The 26,558-nt window shown below is 47.0% G+C and overlaps 1 long non-coding RNA gene across 2 annotated transcripts; it reads right to left on the bottom strand.

Moving 5' to 3' along the window:
• Positions 1-1,213: 1,213 nt before the first annotated feature.
• Positions 1,214-26,558, bottom strand: LOC122456825. 2 transcript variants are annotated; one of them, XR_006275912.1, is made up of 5 exons: positions 18,292-26,558; positions 17,619-17,900; positions 15,368-15,460; positions 14,095-14,270; positions 1,214-1,703 (listed from the first exon to the last, which is right to left on the bottom strand). It is a non-coding gene; the product is annotated as an uncharacterized LOC122456825 (long non-coding RNA). The 2 variants fall into 2 exon arrangements; XR_006275911.1 differs by lacking the exon at positions 1,214-1,703 and having other exon boundaries at positions 13,330-14,270.

Raw genomic sequence — 26,558 nt, forward strand, 5'->3', positions numbered from 1 at the left:
GCCCCTTAGTGGGTGCACTTTGTAGGTAGACCCTGATGTGTTCTTTGGTTGCATAAGTATTCTACTGGAAGCTGCTGCTGTGATACATGCCTCCTCCAGAAGCAGTTTAAGGGGTAAAGGCCAGAATCTTTCCTAGCTTTTGTGTCACTCCCTTAACATTATTGGAGCCCTGACTTTTGTGGTTTAACGACAGGCTGCTCCAAATGGTTGTAGCCGACAGATCAATAGATCAGGAGCATTAGAATTGTTAATTCAAATGACTGATTTGAATTTAAGTGCAACTTTAATTTAATCATTTTGTAAATGAATCAGTGTGTGAGGGCCCCTGCACCTTTTCGCTTCCACTCAAGAGTGCAGCTCCAAAGCTCCGTGGGGCTCACAAAACTCTGACATACACATTTGCCATCAATGACGAGTTAAGGCTTCTGAGCTGCTTGATAATGACCAACATGGTGGGTTTAGCAGTTTTTCCTGTTAGTACAGTAATCCCAAATCAAGCCATGATTAGCTTGGACTTGTAGCTGCATGGCAGAAGTGAGTCCTAAGTCAGGATCCAGGAATCTTGTTTAATCAAAACAGTTTAAAATGCTAATTGGAAACGACTAGGGGAGCTGGTTACAAAATGTCCCAATTATCCTAAATTCCCCATCTCCTGCAACCTTTCTGTTGTAGGCAGGACTTGCCAGCAGTGCCATTCTGTGAGGTGAGCTCAGCCTCATTTGTCTGATATGTGTTTTTTTTAAAGTGGCTAGAGTAGCAGGCCACCCATGTTTTGGAGCTGTGTAAATAGACAGAATTTATAAATGTGTTAAACCGCTGCTCTCTTAGAAGCTACTGTTCATCTCCGAGCATAAGGTGAGTCCGGCTGGTGCTCAGAGACTACAAACATGGGTGCCCTAGAGAAACGTAAGACAGATACTGTCATAGCCAGAAAGGAGCATGTCCCCTTTACACTTCTCTAAGCCCTCTGCTGATTAACGTTCATGCAGGAGACATGTCCCAGATAATGAGGCTTCCGGTGATGCTCTGATCACACATATGCCCAATATACCCTGCTTCCATTTCATTTCATTCACTAAAATAACAGTCATGTGACACACAACTAGGAACCAAATGTGCATTGTTACTAACACCGGAACTCACTTCCAGAAGATATCATCAAGACCAAGAGCTCAGAAGGATTCCAAAGAGGATCAGACATTGATGTGGATAATGAGAGTATTTTATAAAGGTTACAGACCCTTGCTATTTCAGGGAATGAGCCAACCCCTAGCTGATGGGGGATGGGAAGGAACGTCCGCCTTGGGAAACATATTCCATCCCAGGGCTTCTTGTGCCTTTTTCTGAAGCCCCTGGCTCTAGCAGGATACTGGGCTAGATGGAGCACTGGTCTGACCCATTCTGGCAATGCCTGGGTTCCTGTTCTTGCTGTGCGCTACTGAGGATAAACAGCATCAATCCAATATTTTTCCTGATCTCTTACACGGTATGTCTCATACCCCAGTGCAGGTCAAGCAAATCAAAGGCAGTTACTGACCTTTTTCCACCTTCAGAATAACAATGCATCCATGCTGTCTAACTGCCCTGCTGACTGAACATCCCATTTGCAATGTGAGCCAAAGAATAGGGGAAACGTGTGACAAAGTCATGTCATTTCAACCTCTGGAACTCACTGCTGCGTTTTAGCACTGTGGCAAATCCATCTGCAAGATTAAGAAATGATTCAGTATTTGAGAATGGGAATAATTTGCAGTGATGCACACTAGGTTAAAAGACTATCAGGGCTGTTGTTGGTCCCCATACTTCTGGCCAGAACAAATGGATCTCCAGTGGCATTTAGAAAGCAATCCACCCTTTTTCTACCCCCAACCCCCATGCCTTGGTACCTCATTGAATAGTGGGCTAAAGTTCCACCTCTCTCCGAATCATCACGGTGTGGCTACTGCCATGATGTCAGAGTACATAGGCCAACAAAGGCTTTGAGGTGGCAGCATCTGTGTTCTGATTTCAGGCAGCAGTCCAGCACGTTGATTCTGGACTCCCTCTGTATAGCAATCAGAGCTTGCTGGAACTGTTGGTTTCTGGAACTGTTGGTTTCTTGCTGGAACTGTTGCTGGGTTTGTGGAACTGTTGCTGTGAAAATTATCTGCAGATCTGACACTCACTCTTCCCAGGAGTCACTTCAGGGCCAAAGATTTTCAGCACAAAAAGGGTTTTAATTTTTATCTCAAGTGAATGATATTTTAGTCCCTCACAAACACGGGCTGGCTAGTAGCGATGTTGGCAGTCTCTGATGGATCTTATCCGTGCTGATGCAAGAAAGCCCAGGACCTGCAGAATGCCTGATTCTGATCTCCCTCACCCAGGTGCAAATCAGGCATAACAGGAGTGGGACACCAGCACAGAACTGGTTAGATGAGATAAAAATTGGGCCCAGGGACTCCAGGTTTCTCTTGCTATGATAAAATCATTCGGCATGCTGGCAAAACCACATTGCCTCATCCAATCCCACAAGCAATGGAGGATGGACAGATTTCAATACAAAGGAGTGTTCCATTCGAAGCTGTGGCAGGTTAAGTGCCATTTAAAGAATCACTCCTGCTGACCCAGAAATTCTCTCGCTTGCTTATCAATAAGTTATCCTTAGAGTTGTGCTTCCAATATCATTTCATTTGCAGAGCTTCTGATACTGAAATCCATTCAAAGGCCCATTTCAAAGGCTTGATTCAAAAGCACGTTTTAAAATAACAGTAAATATGTTCACAGTCCCTACCAGTGTTTCCCCAGCACGATTGCAGGAATCAAATCATGGCATGGCAGTAAGGAATGCTCCTCCCAACAACTGCCTTATGCAGCAGTGTGACAGTGAAACAATTCCACAGACGGGAAGCAAAACAGCCCTTTCCCAGTCTGACACCGTGGTATGGTTATTCAGCAGTGGAAGAGCACTTACCTCTAAATTTCTTAAGTATTTCGTAAATCTTCTCAAGCCATAATGCTTTGGCAGTTCAGACAATTCTTGGGCCCTGGCTGGTCAGCACTCAGCAGACACTGACAGCTGTATGCAGATTTCCACAGTCCTCAAGACAGATGCTTGAAAGTCAACAGCAAAAAAGAGGCCTATTTCCCTCACTGGGCCAGCAGGAACCTGCAAGCAGCTCCAGCTCTGCATCACAGCAGGAGGGATGTGGAACGGGTTCCCCAGGAGCGTAGCAGACACCAAGCCTCTTGTGGGAACTGACCCCTTTCTGGAGTTATAGTGTGAGTCCGAGGAGTACAGTGGGCCTGATTCTCCTCTCATTTGCAACCAGTGTAATTCCATTGACCTCAGCAGAGTTATTCCTGATTTACACCAGTGTATGTGAGCACAGAATCAGCCCCACTGTGCATGTGTTCTGGGAGGTAAGTGACTGGCCAGAGCATGGGACTTAGTGAGCTTGCTTTCGAGACTGTAAAAAAGAAGACATTATTCTCTGAGCTACTTCAATGGCCGCTGCATCAGCCCAAATGGCAACACTGACTGTAATCCTGCTAGCAATCTGGATATGACCCAGGGAACCCACTTGGGTGCTGCTCAGAAAAGTCTTTGATAGAGCAGCATCAGTAACGAACAAAGGGAACTTTACAAACAGACCTGTGAAAGGGAAGTCATTTTATCCAGCATGCCTGCAGGAAACATGAATCCATCTTCCAGCGCGATTAAATGCAGAGCTGTGCATGGGCATAATTATTACTGGAATGATGGCAACAGTAATAGAGCTCATCAGTCAGAAAGCGACATAATTTCTAAACTGTCTCTTATGCTCTACCACCTGGATTTAAATTAAGGTAATATTTATGGACAAGATGGATGCATCCACTCACTGAAAATGCACATATTAATGTATCCAAGACCAAGAGTCCCAACTACCATCAAACGTGACTATTGCTCCTCAGTGTTTTGACTGCCATGTTCCTCTGCCCTGCATCAGAATTCATCATTCTAGATGGCTTCCGTTCCCATCCTGTTCAGTGTTCACCGGCTGGTCTGTGCAAAGCTGGAGACATTTCATGTATGTTTCTCAGCATGAAAACTGCTAGACTGACAATATGATTGTGTGACAGTCACTCACAAGGCTGACAAAGGTCTTACTCACACAGGCCACCAGCACTGTGATCCTGAGACCTGAAACGTATTTCCCACCAGACCCCGGAGTGTCCATAGCTGGGCCTTCCTGCTCCTCCACACACAGAGAAGTCGGCTCTTGCTTAGGTTGTCTTAAGTTACAAAGAAAAGGTGGTAGTCACTGCTGGCTTTCATTAAAATGGAGACAAGAAGCATCTGCTCCAATGGAGGGATTCCCACTGATGCAAAGGGGCTCTGGAGCAGAGTCTAATTTGGTAGGGCAGAACGCTTCAGGAAGGAGAGATTGTGAAATCAAACAAGGCAATAGTTTGTGTATCGGAACCAGCAGAGAGCTGCCCCAGGAGAGGCTTGAGTAATGCCACAATCCTGAGTATATTCCATAGCCCATCATTTGTGGTAGACAGAGGACAATAGCCCATACACACGCCCAGCACAGTCGCCATAACAATGTTTTATATAGTCTGTTTTTATTGACTTTGGAAGAATCTAAGGAGTTGAGGTGAGACCCAGCCAGGCCACAGGACTCCACCAGCGCAAATGGCAGGGCTACCTTCAAGATCATTGTGTTCAGACACTGATGCCTGTGAAAGTGAGGTTGTTCATTCTGAGCTGCGTCCTTACATTGGGACAGACATACAGGGACTGGTGGGGACTCTGTGGGACAATTAAGAGCTCCTGAGTTTTTCAAAGTAATAACAAATAAAGCTGTGAAAGACAGGGGGTGTTGTATCTTGTAAAGCTTAAAGATGGGCCAAGCCAATGTCCCTGAACTTTGGGGTGTTTGCAACCCAAACTTGGACTGGATCTGGGATTGCAGTTTGAGCCTTCTCCAGTAAAAAAAGGCTCCATAATTTTCATTCTGTTGTCTGCTTACACATGGCTTTGTGCTACTATCTTCCTCATGCTTCCCAGTCATCCACGTTCACCAAGACAGTTACCATGGTGTGAGTGGGCACCAGACTTCTCCATCTGTGGCCTCCATTGTCATTCACCCTTAGCCTGGCCTGTATGAGTTGGAATTCTTTATGGCTTTCTGTAGGATCAGCTGCTTAAACTTTAGGAGAAGGCAGCAACCATCTTAGACCCGTCGCTCAGTAGGACAAAGAAAGTCTGTGGCTGACTGGCAGACGGTGCATTCTGTTGTTTAAATGAGTCTGTTTTAAGTTCCGAACTTAGCAAGTTTTCCTTCCCCATGCTAGTACTGGCATGAAAAAGGACAGTGTCCAACATGAAACCTGTCAGAACTCTGACTCCAAACAAAACAGGAAATTCTGGTATTTGTAGCTAAGATGCAGGGAGTGAAATCAGCAAGACACAGATCATCTGTAATCATGAAAAAGACTCAGGATTTGCCACAAAGGTCAGCTCTAGAGCCAAGTGCCAAACATCTTACTCAAAATAGCACTGATTAGATCTAGACATCAGTGGCTGTCGTTACCCTGGTGTGGTGATATGCATCTGTATGTTGGGATGAGCTACAGCAACTAGAGTGGAAAATACTTTGAAAAAAGAAATCATTTCAAACCCCCGAAGTTCTTGCGGTATTTCAGAAGAATATTGTAAGCCAGACGGTTCTTTTGGAAACAGTGTCACAGAAATGCTGTTCTCCGCGTGTTTCCTAGGAAGCTTATTTCCAAAAGGAAGTGTTCATGGTAATAAGGACTTCAAAGTGGAATCCTCCCGAGTGACAAGTTATTTACAAGAGGGCCTGTCCAAGCATTATCACATCTCTCCAGCAATGGGAAGAGATTTACAGAGAGAATCCTACGGGGTCCACAGGGTTCTTCAGAGAAGGCGCTTTCTGCCAGCAGTGTACGCTCTCTAGTGGAATGCACATGCTCCTCCTAGAGGCGTGAAATCCTGGAAGAGGGCAAGCTCTCCACTGCCCGTCCCAAGTTGCAGGCGGCGAAAATGCCAAGAGAAACATGGCCCATTTTGGGAGGATAAAAGAGCCGACAGGAGAATGCTTCCGGAGCACGAAAAAGCCAGGGTGGGATGGATGGAAGTAAAACCACGGGTGGCAGCAATGGAAAACTGAAAGGACTTAGCAGAGAAAGAGGGAATTAGATCTGCTGAGTGCTACAAAAGCCTTCTGTGCCCCCCCCCCATGTTCCTGTGTCGAGAGCTGACTGTTTGGGTTCGAGGAATTCACAATTCACCTATTTGGACTGTGGAGCCAGCCCTAGCATGTGAGTGAATGAGCAATGGAGGCTGGTATGGTTGCGTGTGGGGTGGGGGAGAAATGCAATGAAATGCATGGGGGCACAGCGTTGCAAAGGGCCTAATAGGTGAGGTGAAGAAGCCTGAATCCCGTGTGTTGATGAAGCAGGAGCCAGTGGAGGGACACCAAGAGGCTGGGGGCTGCATGGGCAGAACAGTGGGCCAGGAAGCTGATGGTAGCATCAGTGTTTTGTGCAGCCCCCTCCTGACTCGAGATGCAGCATGCTGTCCAAAGAGATCAAATGCCCCACGTCCACTGACGTCAATAAGGGAAACAATAACACCCTCCAGGCCAGGCTCTGGATGTGAGCCTCTACTTCCCCTGCCTGTTGGGTCCCTGATAGGATCCTAACCTGCTCTCTCTGAGCAGGCGAGGTGTTTGGGTTGGAACAGATATACAGGAGGCCAGCAGCTTCAGGTCCTTTTGTTCCCTTTGACTCAACAAAGGCTCTCAGCCTTTTCCCAGCCCCCTCATTGGTGCAGGACAAGAAGGAAGTAAATTGCTGGTTTTGTGGTTACTGTTCAATAGTATCCTTGATTTTCTCATTTTTGAGACCATGCTGTTCTTCCGGAGGCTGCCAAACAGTTCCCAGGGACACTGGCCATCAGCAGCAGCAGATGTGACAGTCTCAGCATCTCTGTGTCTTTAAAAGTGTTTCTCTTTTCTTGGCATTCTGGTGAATTTCAAACAGTGCTGCAGTCAGCAATCCCTGGTAATGGGTGGTGGCAGGGATGTAAATGTTACTCCCCTAGAAAGCACTGCTAGTAAGTCTGGAGACTTTCTAGAGGTAAGAAGGAGCCTGCTGCTGTACGAAAATCTCTCTCAGAAAGCTCTGCTCTCTGTTTGATCTGGCCCTAGCCAGAGCAGAGCAAACAGAGAAGTGAAGGGTTGCCGTCTGAATTTTAAAAAGAAGAAAAGCTGCAGAAGTTTTATGTTTGTTTCAACATGGACATTTCTTATCAGCAGAGCTGAGCAAATAATTTGCCATGAATATTTAATCCTCTTTTTCTGCCTGTGGAATATCCATGAACAGATCACGACTTCCTCAGATTTATTCTTTATTCAAAAACATTTATCCCATTTTTGTAAATTTATTTTAACTCTGGGGATTGGTTGCCAAAAGTTCTCTGCCAGGATTCACTATTCAGGCTTTTTCAAGTCACCTAGTGTTGCTCCTGTTCCGTGATTGGATAAGAGCACAAGCACTTGTGCAGGCAAGTCTAAAATTTGGTTTCTGTAAATACTCTCATATTTGAGTTTAAAGTTCACTTTCTGCACACGCTGGTGCCAGTTGCACATGGATGCTTGTGGAAAGCAAACATAAGATGGATGAGAGCAGCTCAAAAGCAAAGTCAGTTAAAAACTTGAGAAAATATTTGTGGAGAACTGTTTCTCAGTAAATAAAGATGAGTGAATACTACAATGTGTATTAATTTTGTACAAGAGGTATACAAGAGTTTAACATGCTATTGAAATGAATATATATGACACACACACACACACGTTTATACAAACACACGCAGAAGTTTCCATTAAAATAATATTATTCATGTTTTACCCTCTATATTAATAAGAGAAAATAATGTTGGTATATTTGGTAAATGTTTGTTTTATGACGGTGACTACTGTCTCTGCATGTATGTGTGTGTGTGTGTGTGTGTGTGTGTTCATACTTAGGAGTCCTTAAATACATACTCATTTAATATCACTGTGATGAGTAAATTGTAAAGACTGAGTTGTGGAGATGTAAATAGCCCCTTGTGCAGCATCCACATAAGCTTTTTACTACTCAGCTGCACGTAAATGGCCTGGTGACTGAGGCGTCTTCCTCCTGTAGGGGAGGGATAATAAACGTGCTCTTTTTCATGACACCTGTCCTCTGCTGTTTCACAAGAAAATGAAAGTCAGCGTGTTCCGATTTCTGCTGAATTCACTCTTTAGCTTTGTTCAATGCCTGGGAAATCGAAGATCAGTCCATTATTTCCGTTTATGACTAAGGACTTGTGCCCCTGCACAGATGTTGAGGCCACTTAAAAGTTAATGACTTTGTATGCTAGACGCTGTGGCTATATTTATTCCATGCATTTAAAAGGCTAAAAATAGGGTAAACAAATGCACAGCATAAGCAAGAGGCACACAGACTGCAGTGTAGAAAAGAGAAAAGTTTTCCCCAATAATGCTTGTTAACCAGGGGGGTGGGGGCAGGGGCATTCTTCCTTCCTTTGACATATTCATGATAAAGCCCCTGGTGCGTTAATGGCAAGGGCCCCTACCATTGTCAGAGCTTGGCCTTAGACTTGGGAAGATCTGCATGCCATCTGACAAGGCTGGCTAAGAAAAGAGGTGTTCTCCATAACCAGTATGACATTCAGCCTCATTCATGGTCTAATTCTTCCCCCTTCCCCCCATGAATTATGTACTCTCCATGTCCTGGCTTGTGCATAAAAGATCCATGACTGGGGAGCTGTACAATCCATTTTTTCCATGAGCATAATGTCCCCGATTTTCAAGTTCTGATTAAACTGTCATAGATACGGATCAACCTCAATAACTCCTTGCAACTGAGAGGGATGCTTATTACAGCACTGCACCCTCCGATACCATAGATAAGGGTCTTGCAGCACTTCAATTACCATCCCCTATTGTCAGGTTGGTTTATTTACATCTGATGAAGTTGGTTCACCTGAAAGCGTGGGATGAGAGCAGTGGTTGAAGCTGGGCAGAATGAAGGCAGGTGCTGTGTAAGCTTCTTCTCCCATGCAGTCCTGCCAGTGTTCCTCCATCCTGACCTCCATATCCCACTGCTACTCCAAACATGGACCTTCCCCGCACATGCACACACCAGTCCTGCAGCCCTTCCAGTCCTGGAAAGCCAAACAGCTATGCGTATCTGAGTCCTACAGCCCCTGCCAGCCCAGCTGCCCCATTCCCCTGCTATATCCACTATCGCGTGTGAAACTGACGTCCATCGCCCAGCTGCCTCTTTGCACCCCGAACTCACTGCACCTTCACCATGTAATCTACCCAGCCGCTGGGACTCTCCACAACTGGGCAGGTCCTGCACCAGCTGCCAGGTTCCCCAGCACTCACTTTCCTCTTTTGGCAAAATCCACTTTGTTGTCTAATGTGACTTAGGAGCTCAGGTCTACACAGCAAAGAAAAACCTGCTCTCAGACTGCAAACTGTTTCATTGCTGTGCAGACAACTGGTCCCAGGCCAGCTGTGGGTTTTTCTTTGCTGTGTAGACGTACCCTTAGAAACACACAGACAATTTTCCCTGGGCATTAGGAGTCAGGTTGTTGAGGCAGACAGGTCTAGTCCACAATGAGAAGGGAAACATGAGACAGCTACAGGGGAGGTTGTGAACTACTAGGGACCTGGATTATTGCTTTAAATCAGTGTTCATCAAAGCAACTAATGAAGTGGCCAGTGATGGACAGATGTTTTCCAGAAGAGGAAGCCAACAGGCTGCAAGAGCTAGGAGCTCCCCTCTAGGACTGGGTATCAGAAACCACATTTGAGTTTTGAAACGAGAACCCATAGAAAGGAAATTAACCAGAAACTGCTCATCTCTATGACCCCAGCCTGCCCATCCCACATAAAGCTCCATCCCAGTCCATCACCCTCACTAGGATATGGGTACAGAGGGGCTGGGGCCATTACCTGGGAAAGAAGGGGCCAAAGGCTTGCAGAATAAGCAGAGGAACACCCCATAGACTAGGGGTCAGTGTGTTACCCACACCCTCAGTGTGTCGGCCTGACTCACAGGTGGGAAGTACTCACTTGCAGGAAGCTTTATCAGCAGTTCTGAAGACACTGAGCAAACTGAGCACCGATGGGCCTGTCTTGCGAAGGAAGAACTGGCTCCCAAGGCAACGCGTGAGAGCTGCCTTCCAACAGGTGCTCAGCTGGAGCTGGAGTTCCAGGCAGGGCAGGGTTGGGTCCAGTCTCATTAGCCCAAGGGAAAACATAGCTGGTTGTTAAAACATGCACTCAAACAGATGTGATGGTGTCACTGTTCTGTTTCTCAGACAAATGGACTTTTGATGCTGAAGCTCTGAATGGGTTAGTCAAAATACTCTGCCAGACAAGCAGGTGATTGTCTGCTCTTCCATTCACTTCTTTTCCTCAAATAGAAATCCCAGTCTCTCTGTGCATAAGCAGCAAACACTCGCTCAGCTTCCAGTATGAGAGAAGGCCCCCAGTGCTGTGAAAAGAATAGGGATAAGGTATTGTGGAGTGGGAGCTGCCATCTGGGTTTGCATCTGTGAGCTGCTGGCAAAGCACATATGGAGGATCCTTTCCTCTGCAACATTCTTGGCCATGGAGCTACAGAACGATGGAACAAATAGGAAAATAGCCTTGAGATCAGCTGGTCACTCTGTCGGCCCGTTTAGTCTCAACCTTCCAGAAACTGCCAGACACTGACCGAAATCCGGAGAGCTCCAATTTAGACATTTCTAGGGTTTTCCTGTAAATTTGGATTTAACTGCCATAGACACTGGCAAGCTCAGGGGTAGGTGTATGTGTGCCATTAACCTAACTTGTGTTTGTTCTACACTATTGGGGAGGTACAGACTGCACAGAGCCATGGTGTGCAATGAAATACCCCACTTAGTGTAGCCTTATTGACACTGAGAGATGCATCCTCCCTCTGCTTCTTGAGGGTTCTCTAGTGTCATTGTCAGATTTGTCTCTATGATCCCGTGGAGGCTGCTCAGCCTATCAAGTAACAAAGACCATTCAAATTAGCTATAGCCTGACTGACAATGTGCAAGAACAGTGGAACTTCAGCACCAATGACCAGGAGCTACTTGGTTCAGCAGTGTGAGGAATAGGAGCTTCACTGACCCAGACCTGCTGCCTTTGTTTCTCCTTGAGGTTACTGGTTTGAGGCCTTTTCTCCAGGGATAACTGGAAACACGAGAAATCTGCCAGTGTTCTGGGCTCCAGGCTCAGTCTGGGGAGATCATGTAGAATCCAAGTGATTCGTGCGTGTTCAGAAAATAGCGATGGCACGGAAAGTCTCAGAATTGTCTTCTGTGTACGTGGCTTCTTGGATAATGTCATTCTAAGTAAATATTTCTCTTCCGTTAACATCCATATTGCTCAGATCCCTCTTTCTCATAACTTCTTCATGTGTGCTCGGGGAACTTTTGGAGGCCACGTGTGGATTTTCCTGGCTCTTCCCTGGTATCAGAGAGCAAACACTTTTGCAGGGAAAAAAGAGATGAGGAATGCATTTGTTTTCATCCCTGACTTTCTAGCACAGGATCTTGAGATGTCATTACCAGAACACACAGCTATTTCAAATACTTGACTTTCTGCATTTTCTTTCCGTGTGTGGGGGCTGATTAAGAGATAACAAGCTAGGAATGGGACTGCCCCACTGTCTGCTTGGGACACAACACTGTGAAGGATGTAGGAACAACATGACATGGAAGTGATTGGTTTCATATACAATATATGGCACCTATCTAGCACTCTGAGCTTCTACAAATGCATGTAATTATCTCCCCATTGCAGGAGTTTCTTTAAAACGGGAAGACACATGTTTCTGATTGTCTGTGCCTGAGTTTATGCAAATAAATGAACATTTATGCTAATTTGCAATCTCCTGCCTTTTTGTCAGTGGAATTTGGCAGGCATGCTAACCCGAGGAATTGTCTTACTAAACTATAGCATTGCCTCCTGGATCTTCCATGGGGCAGTGCTGATCTATTTTGCCCCCAATCCAGTGCTGTGGTTCAATCCACAGTTTAGCCTAGAGATTGTACTAGGGCACAACCCTGCCTGAGCAGGGAGATGGGCTGGGTGACCTAAGAGGCTGTTTCTCTGTTACAGCCCATGGTATCAATGATGACTCAGGGATGAAAGGGTCCATGAGAGGTAAAAGCCATAATTTGAAGAGAGATCTCAGGGTAAAAGGTGGCATCCAAGCAGACCTGAGTTTGCAATATACTATGGTACCAAAAGAGACCAATGCCATTTTGGGTGGCATATACAGAGGCCTCCCCTCTCAGAGTCAGCAGGGGACAGTTCCTCTTCCCGTAGATTTGGTTGACTGCGATGTACCTTTAGCTCAGCTGAGCAAACACTGAGTCCCTGTGTCCATCCGGTATTTGCAGAATACAGAAAGCACTGCATGTTATGTAATATTGGGTTTAAACAGCGGTGATGGGATGAAACTAAGAGAATGTTTAGACTGAATATCCAAAAAATCATCTTATCAGTAAGGCCTGTTTGATTGCTGAATGGTTTCACTGGGATAGGGGAAGCCTCATTGTCTGTGCACCTGACACTTGGCTTGGACCAGACACTCGAAAACACCCAAGGCTTAAATTCTCAGCAAGTATTTCCCGGAGCCCTGGGGCTCAGGGCTTCTGCCCAGCAGGAGGCACCAGGGCTTGGGGCTTCTGCCCCATGGGAGGTGCCGGCTCATGGCTTCTGCCCCAGGGAGATGCTGGGGCTCAGGGTTTTAGCCCTGTGGGAGGCTCCAGAGCCCCTGTGGGAAATATTTACCAGAGCTCTACTCCGGACAGTTCCGGCTGAATTTAAGCCCTGAAAACATCATAGGAAACAATCCTGCCCTGGGTTGGGGATGGAGTCAATTGCCAGCTGTAGCTGAGAGGTCCTTTGGTGTCTTCCAGATTGAGGACTCAGGGGTTGACACTCATCCTTTCCTCTAGTGGAGTCACACCTGCAATCCTAGCGGAGTCACTTGGCCGAGGTGATAAGCCAGGCCACAGTTACATTCTTTTGGCATAACTAGACATTTTAAATCACATTCGGATGTGGCATCTTCCCTACCATGAGCTGGCCCAGCGTCCATGCTCCTGACTGAATTATCAACCCCAGCAAATGAGGTTCAGAAATACAGAGACGCTGCCAGCAGGAGGCGCTCACAGGCCCGCAGCAGCACCACTGTCTCCCTCCGGACAATGGAGGGAGGCTTGTCAACGTAGAACTTTTTTCTTCTTTTAAATAAGATTAATTATTTATTCATGCACAAAACACAGGTTATTGTTTGCTAAACAAATCTGTGCGCCCGTCTGTGCGTGCGCCAAGTGCCCTGTTTCAAAACAAATTATCTCACAGCCATTTCATCACACTTTTTCCCCTTTCCCATCTCTGCTTCTGGCCCTCTTGAGGACAACAGACTCATCCCAAATAGGGGAGCAACGGGGGGGGGGGTGGAGATGGATGGACCCTGACCCCATACCTGGAGCCAAGGATGGAGCAGCCACTCTGAGTTTTCCCTCAAAAGCCACTGCGTGGCTACGGCAGATGCAGACTCCAGACTTCAGTGGCAGCTGTGACCCAGCTCAGCTGCAATTTTTGGCAAGGAAATTCATTAGTACAAGGATCCATTGGCCATTTGCTTACCCCTATTGGGCCCATCCAAATCTCTGTATGCCACTTCTTCTCCTGTCTGGCAGAGCCAGAGTGGCTTTCCTTGCCTGGCATGCCCACACAAGGGGAAGGACAGGAAAAACCTCGCAGAGAGAATTTTATATTTTTCAACTTTTGGTGATTCAGCTCATGAGGTAATTTTAGAAACAAATTTTGAGGTTGCGGCATTAGGAGTCTCTGTATCTCTGCAGAAGCCCAGACAGCAAACGAAAGCCTTGCTGGGTTCTGTTATCACAACACCACACCGTTAAATGTCCTAAGAAATCTTTTTTTTAAGGAAAACAAGTCTTTAGAAACAGAGGTGACCCCCGAAGTGATAAGTGAAGAGGTTCACCTGAAAGTCTGTTATCAGCCATTTGTGCCTGGCTCTGCCTCAGATTTCTCATTTCGATGTGACGGCAGCTGAAAATTGGATAGATACTGACTTCACCTCAGACAAGACTTTCTCTTTTTGTCTTCAAGGGCAACTTGAGTGCTTTCGCCTCTGAGGTCACAGAGAATCATCGGAGGCTGAAAAAAAGCATTTGGGAGGAAAAAATCACAATCACTGTTATTGTGTTTTGTAGCTTAATTATCAAAGTATGCAACACAAGAGTGAGGAAGTCTGGAAAAGCAGGGAATGCACAAGTGACGGGTGGTTTCATTAAAAATGCACCGCAGTGCAAGATTTCTTTGACAAGAATGTGCAGAAATTAATTTACAGCCACGTGACTGGAGCAATCCAAGCTGAAGTTCCATCATGCAGTCCACTTAAACTGACACCCGTGCACTGGTACCTGCCTGCATGACATGAATGCTGCAGATGCCAAAACTATGTTGGTGCTGAACTTTTGGTTTTGAACGTGTTTTTGCTCATGCAAAGTGCAGTCTGACAGCCCCGTAATTCACTTCCCAGTCCTCCCTAGGCAAAGAGCAGCCAAGACAGGGCACCAGGTTTTCCCCTTATTGCACCCTCCTTTCACACAGAGAAGGGAGTTCAGCCCCCAGGGCCCATTCTGTACCAGCCTTTTCCACTGAGGCTGCTAACAAAGTGCCAGTTGAGATGGTAATGTATGTGGTTCAGACACCTGCTCTGAGTCGCTGGACGGGGACCCATCACATGACACACAAGCTGCCAAGAAGCCAGCAGATAATCACTTGGCTCACTGCTTGGCCTGGGCTGGGTTTGAACTGAATGCTTTGAGCCCAGACGGTCTCCTGTTGCAGAAGGGAAGTGTCAAAGGGGCACATGCAATGAAGGAAAGCAAGAACACTATCTGGCTGTGGAACATGTTGTCAGCTCTGCAGGAAAAACAGGGTGTAGGAAAGCATGTGGGCTGGGGCTTTGAATCCCCAGCATTAAGGGAGCTGAAACCTATGGATCCTGTGTTGGGGATAATATACCACCTGCAGTGAGCCTATGGTACAGGTGCAGTATAGGTGAGTTTGCAAGAGAAGAGGAGTGGGCAGAGGACAAGGGGCAGGGAGATAAAATCCACCAAAGGCAAGAGGAGAACCAGGGCAGGTCCCAGAAGCCAGAGAGGAGAGGGTGGCAAGGAGGAGAGGTGATTCCCAATGTAAATGGCCACACAGTGACCAGGAGAAAGAGATGATGACAAGGCCCTTACCCTCTCCCTTGCTGAGGCGTGGATCTTGGAGGAGTGAAGAGGGAGCTGGAGGAGAGGCAGCAAAGCCAATGGGTGCAAATGCAGGATCAGGGCCTAAGGCAGAAAGCAAAGGATCAGAAAGGCTGAGTCAGGATTATCAATGCCGCAGACATGCTTCCACAGGAATGATGTTAAGTTTCATAGTGGCAAACCAGGAGGTAAATACATTCTAGCTGATGGGTCTTCTCTGTCAACCTCCTCTCCCTTTCCAAACAGAACGCAAGTGAATGGACAAAGGGAACATCCCCTAACGATCAATATGGACAAAGAACTCTAAGCAGGCCTGGTGATCCCTCCAGTGTAAGCGTTGAACTGCTCTCCATGAAGGAGGGCAGTTTAGATCCTATATTAATTATCAATGTGTCATAAAGCAAGTTGTGTCAGACAGAGGAGAGATTTCCCAGTGCACAATGCCAAAATAATCTGCACCACATTCTATGCTCCCATTGTCTTTGCTAACAATAGGTGACATTTTATCCATTAATCCAAAAAAAAAATCCTGGAAAGGCTCTCCCACAGCCCTCTGGCAGGACTGCCATGGAGTGTCAGCATTAAATATGAAGGCAGCAAGCAAAAGGGTTGTAAATGGAGCAGAGATGCCAAACAGACCATTGCACAGAATGCAGCTGGCTAATAGGAACATGCCTTTTCTTGTCTTTTCCTTCTTGCCCAGGTTTAAGCAGCCTTGCACAGCAGTGAGGGTCCTTAACCATCCTTGTGTTGGAATTAAAACCATTGGCACCTGCTTAGTCCGAAGAGTGTGAGGCATATCGGGCCCATATGGACACCTCCGGCTGACCCTCTGTCAGTCATCAGAGTCACACCAAGTGTGCACTCGCAAATGAGGCATTGGTTAGGGATCATTGCAAATGTTCTGTCGAACTTCTTGGGGGTGGAAAACTGGGGTTTCATCTCAACTAACATTTTCATGGAAAGTGGCTGTGTTCGTCAATAATTTCAGAAAACCAATAAAGTTTTGGGTTTTGAGTTTTTAATTTTTTTGATGAACAGTCAAGCCTTTCCACTGATGATTTCTCCAAACGATGAATGTGTTGTTTTCATAGACATTTTCTGCAGGGCAAAACATCCCACTACCCAGCCAGCGCTGGTCCTGTTGAAAGAGCATCAGGCAAGGCTCAAACTGGCTCCTCCACACTGCACCGGTACTGGGGGTAGAGGGAGATGAGCAACCGTGGAGATGAAGCTGGAGAATCCAAGGCACAACAGACAACCATCCGATGCTTGCCACTCCCATGTCTGAAGTTGGGATGCAATGCCCAACTACCCAAATGCTCTGTAGTGGGCAGTGCCTCATGTCGCTGGTGTTTATTATTGCACTACCGTCGCACCTAGGGCTCCTGTCAGGGAGCAGGGCCTGGCTGTGCTTTGTGTTATACACACATACCCCAACAGACTCTCCTTCCTCCCCCCAGCTGCAGCCTGGGGCTGGCACAGGGAGAAAGCTTCATGTGCAAGTGATAAACTCTGCATGATTTCTGCACAGTGCGTGGCCGAGATCTGCATGTGTTAGTGCCAGGTACAAAGTGCTGAGTTGGAGGGGATCAGAAAGGAGCATGTGCCGGTATTGATGAGAGCGCTGCTGCAAGGTCACTCCTGCCCCATGCAGAGATGGGGGCATAAGGCTATTTCATAGCTAAGTTCTTCCTTTGCCTGCTACGGATCACATTCAGCCCATGCCTCCTTAGCCACTCCCATCCCCTGCCTTCCCTGCTCTGTTTACACCCTGCGCCCTTCAGAGTAAGTGACTTGAGACATACCCGCAGCTAAGGGACGATGCCCTTGACCTAATCTTAGTAACGCCAGGTGAAGCCTCTGCTACCTGCGTGGTGATGTGCCCACCCATTGGGCCTGCTCTGCACAGCCCAGGCACTTGCAGGAAACCTGAGGCTTCTCTTGGGAGTTACCTTCGTTTTGCTTTTCTCAAATTATTCCAAACAGGAACATTCCCAGGAGATAAGACAAAGTATTTCCCTTTAAACCCCATTTCAGTTACCATAACAACTTGATGCAACTATGTGTACGAATTCCTTCCAAGCACATTGGCTCTGGGGCAGGACAGTGCAGCGCTTGCAACACCACCATTTTTTCAAACTATATTTTGCCTGATTTTTCTATAAACACCCACACAAAACACACAAAACACATTCACAAAATCAGACCTGGTAAATGAGAAGCACAGTGCTTTATTGACCTTCCCTTTGCTACTATCGAAGGTGGAAGCTTCCTTTACAAACCACAGCGGTAAAGGGAGACAGCTATATATTTGTATATTCTAGTGTCGTTCACCTTCTTAATGTTCTGTGGATCGAGGAATCCCTGGGGAACAGGAGTGCTGAGCAAGCCCCCAAAGTTTCTGGAGACTGGGTGCACAGAAGCATCCAAAGTCACTCCACTACTTGGACCTATCAGACGGGTGTGAGGCTCTCGGAAGCACCGGCTCTCGGCAGGTTTCCAGCCCTCTTCTTGAGATTCTCTGGGGGAAACAAATACCACAAACATTGCATTATTTCACAGTTTCCATATTGGCACCATAGTGTGGCAGAGAGAAAAACAGTAGGGGAGATAAGGCTTAGATTTCCTGAGCTGCAGGAGGGTTAGGACATCCCAGGATTTCAGCCACAACTTGTGCTCCAACTTAATATAGACGCTGCCTCCCCTCCGTGGCTGGAGCTACGTTAACTATCTGACAAACCCTTCCAGTTGCTTGAGGCCTGGCCTACCTTTCTGTGGATGCAGTTTTCACCTACAATGTGACCTGGGGGTGGAACTCTGGAGATGTGTGCCTCTACTGCCTGATTTGCAGGTGGGCAAACTGTGTCCACAGAAAGTGATGCCACCTTAGAATTGTATCCCTTAGAAAGTACCTTAAAACAGAAAGGTGCTGCTGATCCTGGCTATTTGAGAGCCCTTTCCAGCTCTCGCCTAAGTGCCATTAGATCTGTAAAGTGGAGGTAAGTGCTACGGCTGCTGGCATCTACTGGGGATTTCCCACTAGCCACCTTGGCGGTGCCATTTTGGAGCACGGAATCGTGAGCTGTAATCACTGATGCGGCATGTGTGTGACTCACGGGGAAGATGTCCATGCTCCATGTGCAGCCCCAGAGCAATATGGTGTACTGTACAGCACATCATTACAGGCCGTTCGGAAGCAGGTGACATCTGCAGGTCTCTTCACCTGAGGATGCACAAAAGGGAAAGTGAAACAGCCAGGGGGAGATAAGCACCCTGGTCCAGATTCTGGGCACCATACTTGGACAGGTACTTTTACTTAGTCATTGGGCAAAACTCCCACTAACTGCCCCATGGTCTGGCCCCAGAACATTCACATTTTCTCCCAATTTACTGAACCCAAAGTTAAATATTGACTACTTCAGACTTGTAACCCCGCCTCTCGCACTGGAGCTACTTCTTACTAAGCTGGGTGCTGACACAATCCCAGACTATGTCCCCTGAAATACTTTTCACATTCATCTTTGGACAGCTTGAGAAATGTTTCCCAACCACAGACACAGCTTGGATGATTATGTCAGCTCAGTTACATAGTTTCCTGGATAACCTGCTTCAAACAAGACCAAAGTCTCCCCAGTCTCACTTTATTTCATACTTAGAGGGTTGTATATTTTTCCAATACTTGGATTTTTTTTCTTTCAAACCAACAACTGACACAGTTCTATAAAAGGGAGAGTTCACAGAATAAACTTCAGCACATTAATTATTGAGAGATATAATCCAAATTTATTTAATGAATTAATAATAAGCCATAGGGGTATTTTAATAATGAAATACTTCTAGTTGTGTTTCAATAATTATGGCAGGCTTTCGTAATTACACCACTGCAGTGAAAATAAAATCAAAATCAATTAAGTGCCAGTGATACTGTCCCAGGAGTGCCCTATGCTACCGTATCTAGCTCAGGTTTAAAGGGCCACTAGGAAAATCAATGTTGGTTTAAACTTCCAGTGTCTGACTGCCACTCTGCTTCACCCTTGGAATGAAATTAGCATTCTCCCCCATGCATTACTGCTCCTAAAGATGAGAGAAGAAGCAGCTCCCTTTGGAGGGACTTGGAAAGCAGGCTCACTCTTACATTTATTTCTGAAAAACTCTCCGAGCTGGCAAGCTTCATGCAGCACCATGCAGCGTGTAAATGGCTTGCTGTGCACCTCAGCAAATGGCTGGTGGCAGCACTGGTCATGATCTGAAATCCTGGGTCAGCCCCCAAGCATCCTTGTTTCATACCAGTTTTCTAAGCAGTAAACACCAGGTTCCTTTAATTTGTCTTCCCACTGAGGTCATCATGCTTTCTAGACTTTCTCTGCACCCAGGAGGGCAAGAAACATTTTTTCAAGGCAAGATGAGAGTCTCGCATGTTCACTTGACTCCAGGAGCTAGGCATTTGAGGAAAGGAAAACTCCCAGTATTGTAAGGCACGTGATAAAGCCACAGCAATTTTCTCTGCCTGATGGCATGACTAGGATTGAGTTTGGCTCACTGCCTCCTGGCTTGAGCCGCTCCCTAGAGCCCGGCATGTGCCTAGTGGCTTAAATGGGTGGGGAACAAAGCCAATGTGAGGAAAGACCATGCAAATATCTCATGCCAAATTTCTAACAGTTTAAAGACAACACCCATGTATATTGATCTGCAAAGGCAGCGCAAGTGGTAGCTTCTTCTACCCTATCCCGCCCCCAGCCCAGCTGCTGTACTCTGAAGCCAGCTGGGCCCCTTTAAACTTTTCATCTCACTGAAGGAAGTGAATTAGGAGCTGGAAAGAGTTCCCGATTCTGCTTCTCGAGTCACGTTGTCATTTGCAGCAGCTGGGATGCTTCCCAAGAGCTGCTGAGCACATGGCTGGCTGGAGGGAAAACATGGCCTGTCGGCTGCTCACAGAGCACGAGGAGCTGAGTTCCAAAGAGACATTTCTACTTCCCTGCTTAAGCCTGGCTACCAAGGTTTGGCAGCTTGGCTGGTTGGTAGCTAACCTGGAATCACCCTACCTCACACTTCTGTGGAGCACAGCTGTATTGCAAAGAGACAGGGGGTTTAATCAGTTATAAAGGAGTCTGGCTGTAATACAAAGATTACGGGAGCAAAGTGAAGTCCTTCTTAGATCAGATTGCACTCCAGAAGTGCTGTAACAGGGAACACATAGGTCAGCAGGAAAAGTGACACTGTGCTAAACTTCCAAAGCAAAGCAAAGAAAATTGTGCTGGAAGCTGTGAGAGAGACTGTCAAAATGAAAACAAACAGATGGAGTTGAAAAGGTTACCAGAAAATAATGGATTGTGCATACATTTCTTTCCAACGTCTTTTAGGAATAAGACTGATGTCCAAGGGTCCGGGCTCGGGTAACCCTTTTCTGTTCCATATATTTTATTTTCTCATGCCATGAGAAGTGTCAGCTGCATGGCTCCCTGGCCCAGCTGTAGCCTGTCTTAGTTCCATCTTGGTACCAGGGTTGGGGGGACAATTGCTTGAGCTTCCTTTACTCTGTGCAGGGAAAGTTCCCTTCTGCAGCTGGCCAGGTGCGGCCCTTACCACTTTCCATTTTTTGTGTTTAGACTTAACAGCAGTTAGACCCCTCCACACTCCTTTCCATAGCTATCAGAGTAACTCCTCCCTGAAACAAGCTGCAGACTAGGTGCTTCTAGCCAGTCATTGCCTTGACATGGAGGACTTGACAAAGATATAGCCCAGAGGCAACAAAAGGCTGGTGGGTAGCATAAATAGGAAAGGGGGAGGGGTGGAATTTTTCTGTGTCAAAGATAACAGCCTTAAACTGGCAAAGGGAAAATTCAAGTTCTCCATTAGGGCAAAGCATTTGTAATGAAGAGGTCAATCGGGCAACTGAATAATTTATCCAGGGAAGTTGTCAGGGCTCCATCACTAGAGGTGTTTGAGAGCAAATGAGATTTGACACTTAGAGGAATAGGGAAGAGGGACTCCTGTGCTCGTGTGAAAAATACTTTTGTGCCTGAAGGAAATTTGCAAACAGGCAGTGGCAAAATATTGAATGTTACCGGTTCCCCTTTTGTGTGTGACATTTTCTGCACAGCTTTAGCATCATTATAACGTGTGCTCAGCTGAGAAAAGTTGCAGATACAGCTCCAGTGAGGAAAAATAGATAGCACTTAAATATTTGTGTCCGGTGTAATTTAAAGAGAGACCGATGTTATCTGTGACTTAATAATGACCATGTAATACATTCATCCTGCTACAGCATGCTACTGGCCATCACTGACTCAGAACGACAACAGCTTTCTACAGTGATGTCACAGTGTGTTGTTAATAACTCTCTGTTTGGACCATGAATGTAGAATAACGCACTGCACTTTCTGAAGGAGAGTTTGACAGAACAAACAATCTGTACAGCAGTTTTGAGGACAGGAGCGCTGGCTCAGATGGTGGTTAAATGACAGTAGCACCTAGAGGTCCCAGTGAGCACAGGGCTCACATTTTGTGATCTGTAAAAACCCACCAGTGAACCCGATCTAAGAGAGTTGAACATGGGAGTTTCCTTGCCGGGAGTGTAGTAATTAAGCTCAGTAGATCCAAACTATTTGCAGGGAATAATTTAAACCACAAATTTTGCAAAGAGCAATAGGGCTAATTATGCACAAGTAGACTTCAATTTCAAAGTCTGTGTGTTTTATTCAAAAATGGGTCAAAAGAACATATTTCAGCCCATTGATGGCTCATGAACTCTGCATTGTAACAATTGCTTTGAGCATTCTGCTGCGCATGCTGTGTGACTGGTCATATAAGTCACATGGCATTTTTATGCTCCCTGATTGGTGACAGATGATTAAAACCTGCCAGGAGCTTTGACGGTCCCATGAACATGTCAGGCATAAATACTCCATGTGACTAGATATTCATACATGCTTGCTCAACCCAGGATTGCTGTTGTGAGAAGAACTCTCCTGGTGTGAACGTTAGGGCTCAAATACAATTTGAACCAAGTTAATGGTTTTATTCAACCCAACAGTTCATGGATATTTTTGCAGCACTTGCAAAGCTCTGTTGTGGTCTTGTTGCATTCCAGACCCTGTGCATATTTAGCAATTACAAGGTGGTTACCAGTAAGTCCTACTGAGTTGCCTCTTCTCCACTGAGAAACCCAGAGAGTGACTAGGCAACTCAAACTTCCCAAAGGTGACCTCACAGAGTTTCCCAGTGATCATCCCACATGGGGAGAAGGAAGTAGCCAAGGGCACAGGCTGCCAGCCCCTGCTTTCCAGAGGTACCCAGCCCCACAACTCCACCTGAAGCCCAAGAGGAGCAGTGGGCGATCAGCACCTCTGAACAATTGTTGCTGTGTGCTGTGTCTGTTGAGCAGCTGTAGGGGATCACCTGTTGGGGAGCTCAGTGGAAGTTAATGCTGCAGCAAGCGTTGCCTGTTGACATAGGTGTCAGTTAAGGATGGTGCCAGAAAGAGAGAGAGACAGATGCCCTGCTCCTCCTATCCTGCCTATGTCCCCTCCCTCGGAGCTCCAGCAAAGGGAATCCTGTGGGGATTCAATCGCTTCCTCCCACACCTGCTGCCACTCCCTGTGTTCAGCTGCTCCTGAGCCCCTCTGCTCACCATCCAGGCCCATGCCGTTTCAAGAGCAGCCATAAGATTTGGGGCCTGGTATTAGAAAGTGTAACCTCCACAAGGCGTTTTCATTTCTCTCTTGCACATTAGGGGCTGGGTAGGGCCAGAAGCACCTTTAACAAGAGCCATAGTGATCCCCACGGTGGAATGGAGGAGGCGAACACAGCGAAGGCCATAGGCCGTTGGCCAACAGGTGATGGATCATTTGATGGTTACCTGCTCTGTTCATTCCCTCTGGGGCACCTGGCACTGGCCACTGTCGGCAGACTGGATTCTGGGCTACATGGACCTTTGGTCTTGACCTAGGCTCGTTCTTATGTTAAAGCTGGGGAAAGCCAGCAGGAATTAACTTGGTGCATGAGGAAAGAATGCAGGAACCTATGCAGATAACGTGTGGCTTTGATGCACATTAGCTGTGTTTGCAAATCCACTCAGGATGGATAATCCATGGGCAGGAAATAATATTTATTCATTCATATTTTCCCGTTCTCTAGTTCAACTTCTCCATTCTGTCTTGCTGCAATTGGTTGTCCTTAAATAGACTGAAGTGGTATTCAGTAGGTTAATCCCTTTCATCAAGTCGTCCGGCTTGACCTTTTGCAGTATAAGGCAATGCAATTTATACTGCAAGTTAGAGTGCCTTTAAGCACTGCACTCATCCAATTTCTAGCCAAGAGAAAATGAGGGAGGGCTAAGAGCCAGCAGCAGGTTGTTCTAACCTCTGCTTAGTGGTGGGGCCCTTGTTATAGACATGTCAGTGAAATGTCTTCAGTGCCAATAGAGCTCTCTAGCAGGGAGCTGGAACAGAAGAAGCAAAGCCTGGGCCTGACCCTACAAATTCTTACTCAGCCCCAGAACAAGGGACTGCAGGAGCGGGCCCCTGGAATGGGCTGCTACGCTGCACAGTGATGAAAGTCCCCAATCCAACCCCCATTGCAAGCTTTGACTCTGAGGGAGCTGCCCCATCTGTGGGTTACAAGCATCAGAGTGTGATGGGGGCCCCCATGTCCTCACCCTTCTGCGGGGTGGAGCTGATCAGTTTGCGATTGATGCACCTACCCTGTCACAGTAGTGTCCAACCCGAAGCACAGAGCACAATCCCCACTGGGGAGAGGAGCAGAAAGCACAGGCCCTCGTGTACAGACCCACCTTCCCTTACACACTGGCTGCTCCAGGAGCAAGCCAGGCTCTGCGCGGAAAATGCCAGCAGCCTTGGGCTCTCAAGGGAACTGTGTGTTTTGGAGTCAGGGCTCCCCATCGATGTCACCTGAACACCAGCCCCTGGGGCCACATAGCACCAGAGGCTCAGCCAACCTCAACCAGCAGCACAGCTTCTCCGGGCTATGCCTTACCCCAGGGCCATGGTGCACATGCAGCCCGGCCCAGCACTGACTCTACTTTACATGAACATCTCCAGGTGCCAGCTCTTACGGCTCATTGCACACCCCTCAGTCCCATCAGCCATTGCCAATCAGCAGACAGAAAAAGTGGTGGAGTTTTTCCCTACCTACCGAGTTATATACAAGAAAAAACCCGTAATCCAATAACTAATTGCCTCTTTATGTGTGTGGTCTTATCTGGCCTTATCTCCTCAGACCATGTCGGGCATCTCATGTTCATAATCCATTTAGATTCTCAGATTAAAACCGACTACATAAAGCAGATAGATGGCTTCCCCTTTAATACCTTCTTTACAAGACTTTTCTCTTTCTTCATAAATCAACCAAACAGTCTGGGGGCAGGGGCAGGAGCAGCACATGAGGGGAAAGCAGGCCCTGGCCATTACTGATAAACCCTAACATCGGAATGATTCTACATTGCAGCCATTATTTCAGAACTGCTCTCTATTGTGGGGGTAGGCCAGATTTCCAGCCAGGCCTTGCCCCAATCTCCTCTAGGGTTTGCACAAAACGGAGCATACACACCAATGCACATGAAGAGACGTGCCACTTGTTCACATCTCAGCCCCCAGGTTGTGAGTGCTGAGTCAGTGTCCTCTGAATATGGGGACTCACAGCACACAAGACAAGAGCATGAAAAGGAGGAGGCATGAGGGAGAGAAGCAGTTTACCTGGATTGTGCCACTCTTCTGGCAGAGCTACATGTGGCCTGGCCGCAGCCCTGGAAGCGAGGACTCCTGGGTTCCAGCCCTGCCTCTGACACTGACTTGTTCTCTAGCGCTAGTCAAGTCACTTCTCCTGCTACCTCAGTTTCCCCTTCCCTAAAATAGGACTAACGCCCTGCTTAGCTGACCAAGATGTGAGAGTTAGTTAATATTTGTACAGCTGCCTGAAGAGGTAAATCAGTATGTGAGAGAGAAATATTCACCGACATAGACCGTGTTCCATTGTAGTTTAATGCCAACGGCTGGGACAGCATTTGTGTGTCTTCTCCAAACTCCCAGTGCTGCTGCATGCAGCGGGGTTAACAGCTGGGTTGCACAGTCCCATGGAGGGCGCCAAGGCTCTTCCCTGCCTGCATATGCCTTCCTCCCAGTGAGCTATCATCTGGGATAGCCGCTCCACGGGCAGGCTGCCCGGGATGGGGACGGAGCACTACACTAGAACCTCGGCCTTCCCACTGCTGCTTTTCATGTGTATCCCTATGTTATCATTTATCTGTCAGACCCAAGAGGGATAAATCTCCTGGGAGAAGCTGAGCATGAGAGACGCAGCAGCTACAGGGAGACTGGGCAGGGTTCCTGGCTTGTCTGCAGTGTTCTGGCATGTGCAGTTCATAAGGGATGGACAGACGCACATTAGCCCAGCATAGCAGTGAATGTGCAATGTGCTGAGCAGGTTACCCCTCCTTGCAGCGTGTCCCCTGCTGCCAGCTCCACCACGCCCTCTCTCACCATCACATTAGAAGGGGTCCATGTACAGATAATTGATGCATTTTTAACTTGCAAATGCAACACAAACTTCCCTCAGGAACGTCTAATTCACATTTTAAGTAACAAAAGGGCTCAAATCCCTTTCTTGCCTACTTAGTCATGCTGCATTTGGTATAAGCGAGATGAAATGCTAAGCTCGGGGAAGATCAGAGAGAAATTGTATGATTTCCACATTATACGATAATTCCATGGCTGACTTACCCAAATGTGCAAGATGAGACACCGCACTCAGATGGCATCCACAGCTCACAGCTGAACTCTGCAGCTTCCAGCCTTCAGAGAATGGAAGAAGGAGATAATGGGATGTGGGAGGAATAATAGATGGGGGTCTGGAGCTGCAAGAGGCAAACGAGACATGGAAAGGCAGCAAGTGATGAGGATGTGCCGACAACATTGTCTGCAGCACAAAGGGGACATCCTTGCAGCAGCACATAGTCACTGCAAGGGATTCATGGAGACAAACTGTTTGGAAGGATTGAAAGAGTCTGGGAAGGAGACATTTACTGTGTCTCAGAGAAACCGCTACGCTGAGCAAGCGCGCATGTTCCACAGGCTTTTATTAGCCTTCATGCTTCAGGCCATAAACTGCCTGCCTCCAGTTATCAGGAAGGAACCCCACATACGTAGCCTGGAGCACTAGCAGG

The sequence above is a fragment of the Dermochelys coriacea genome, chromosome 15 (assembly GCF_009764565.3).
Source record: "Dermochelys coriacea isolate rDerCor1 chromosome 15, rDerCor1.pri.v4, whole genome shotgun sequence".
NCBI lineage: Eukaryota > Metazoa > Chordata > Testudines > Dermochelyidae > Dermochelys > Dermochelys coriacea.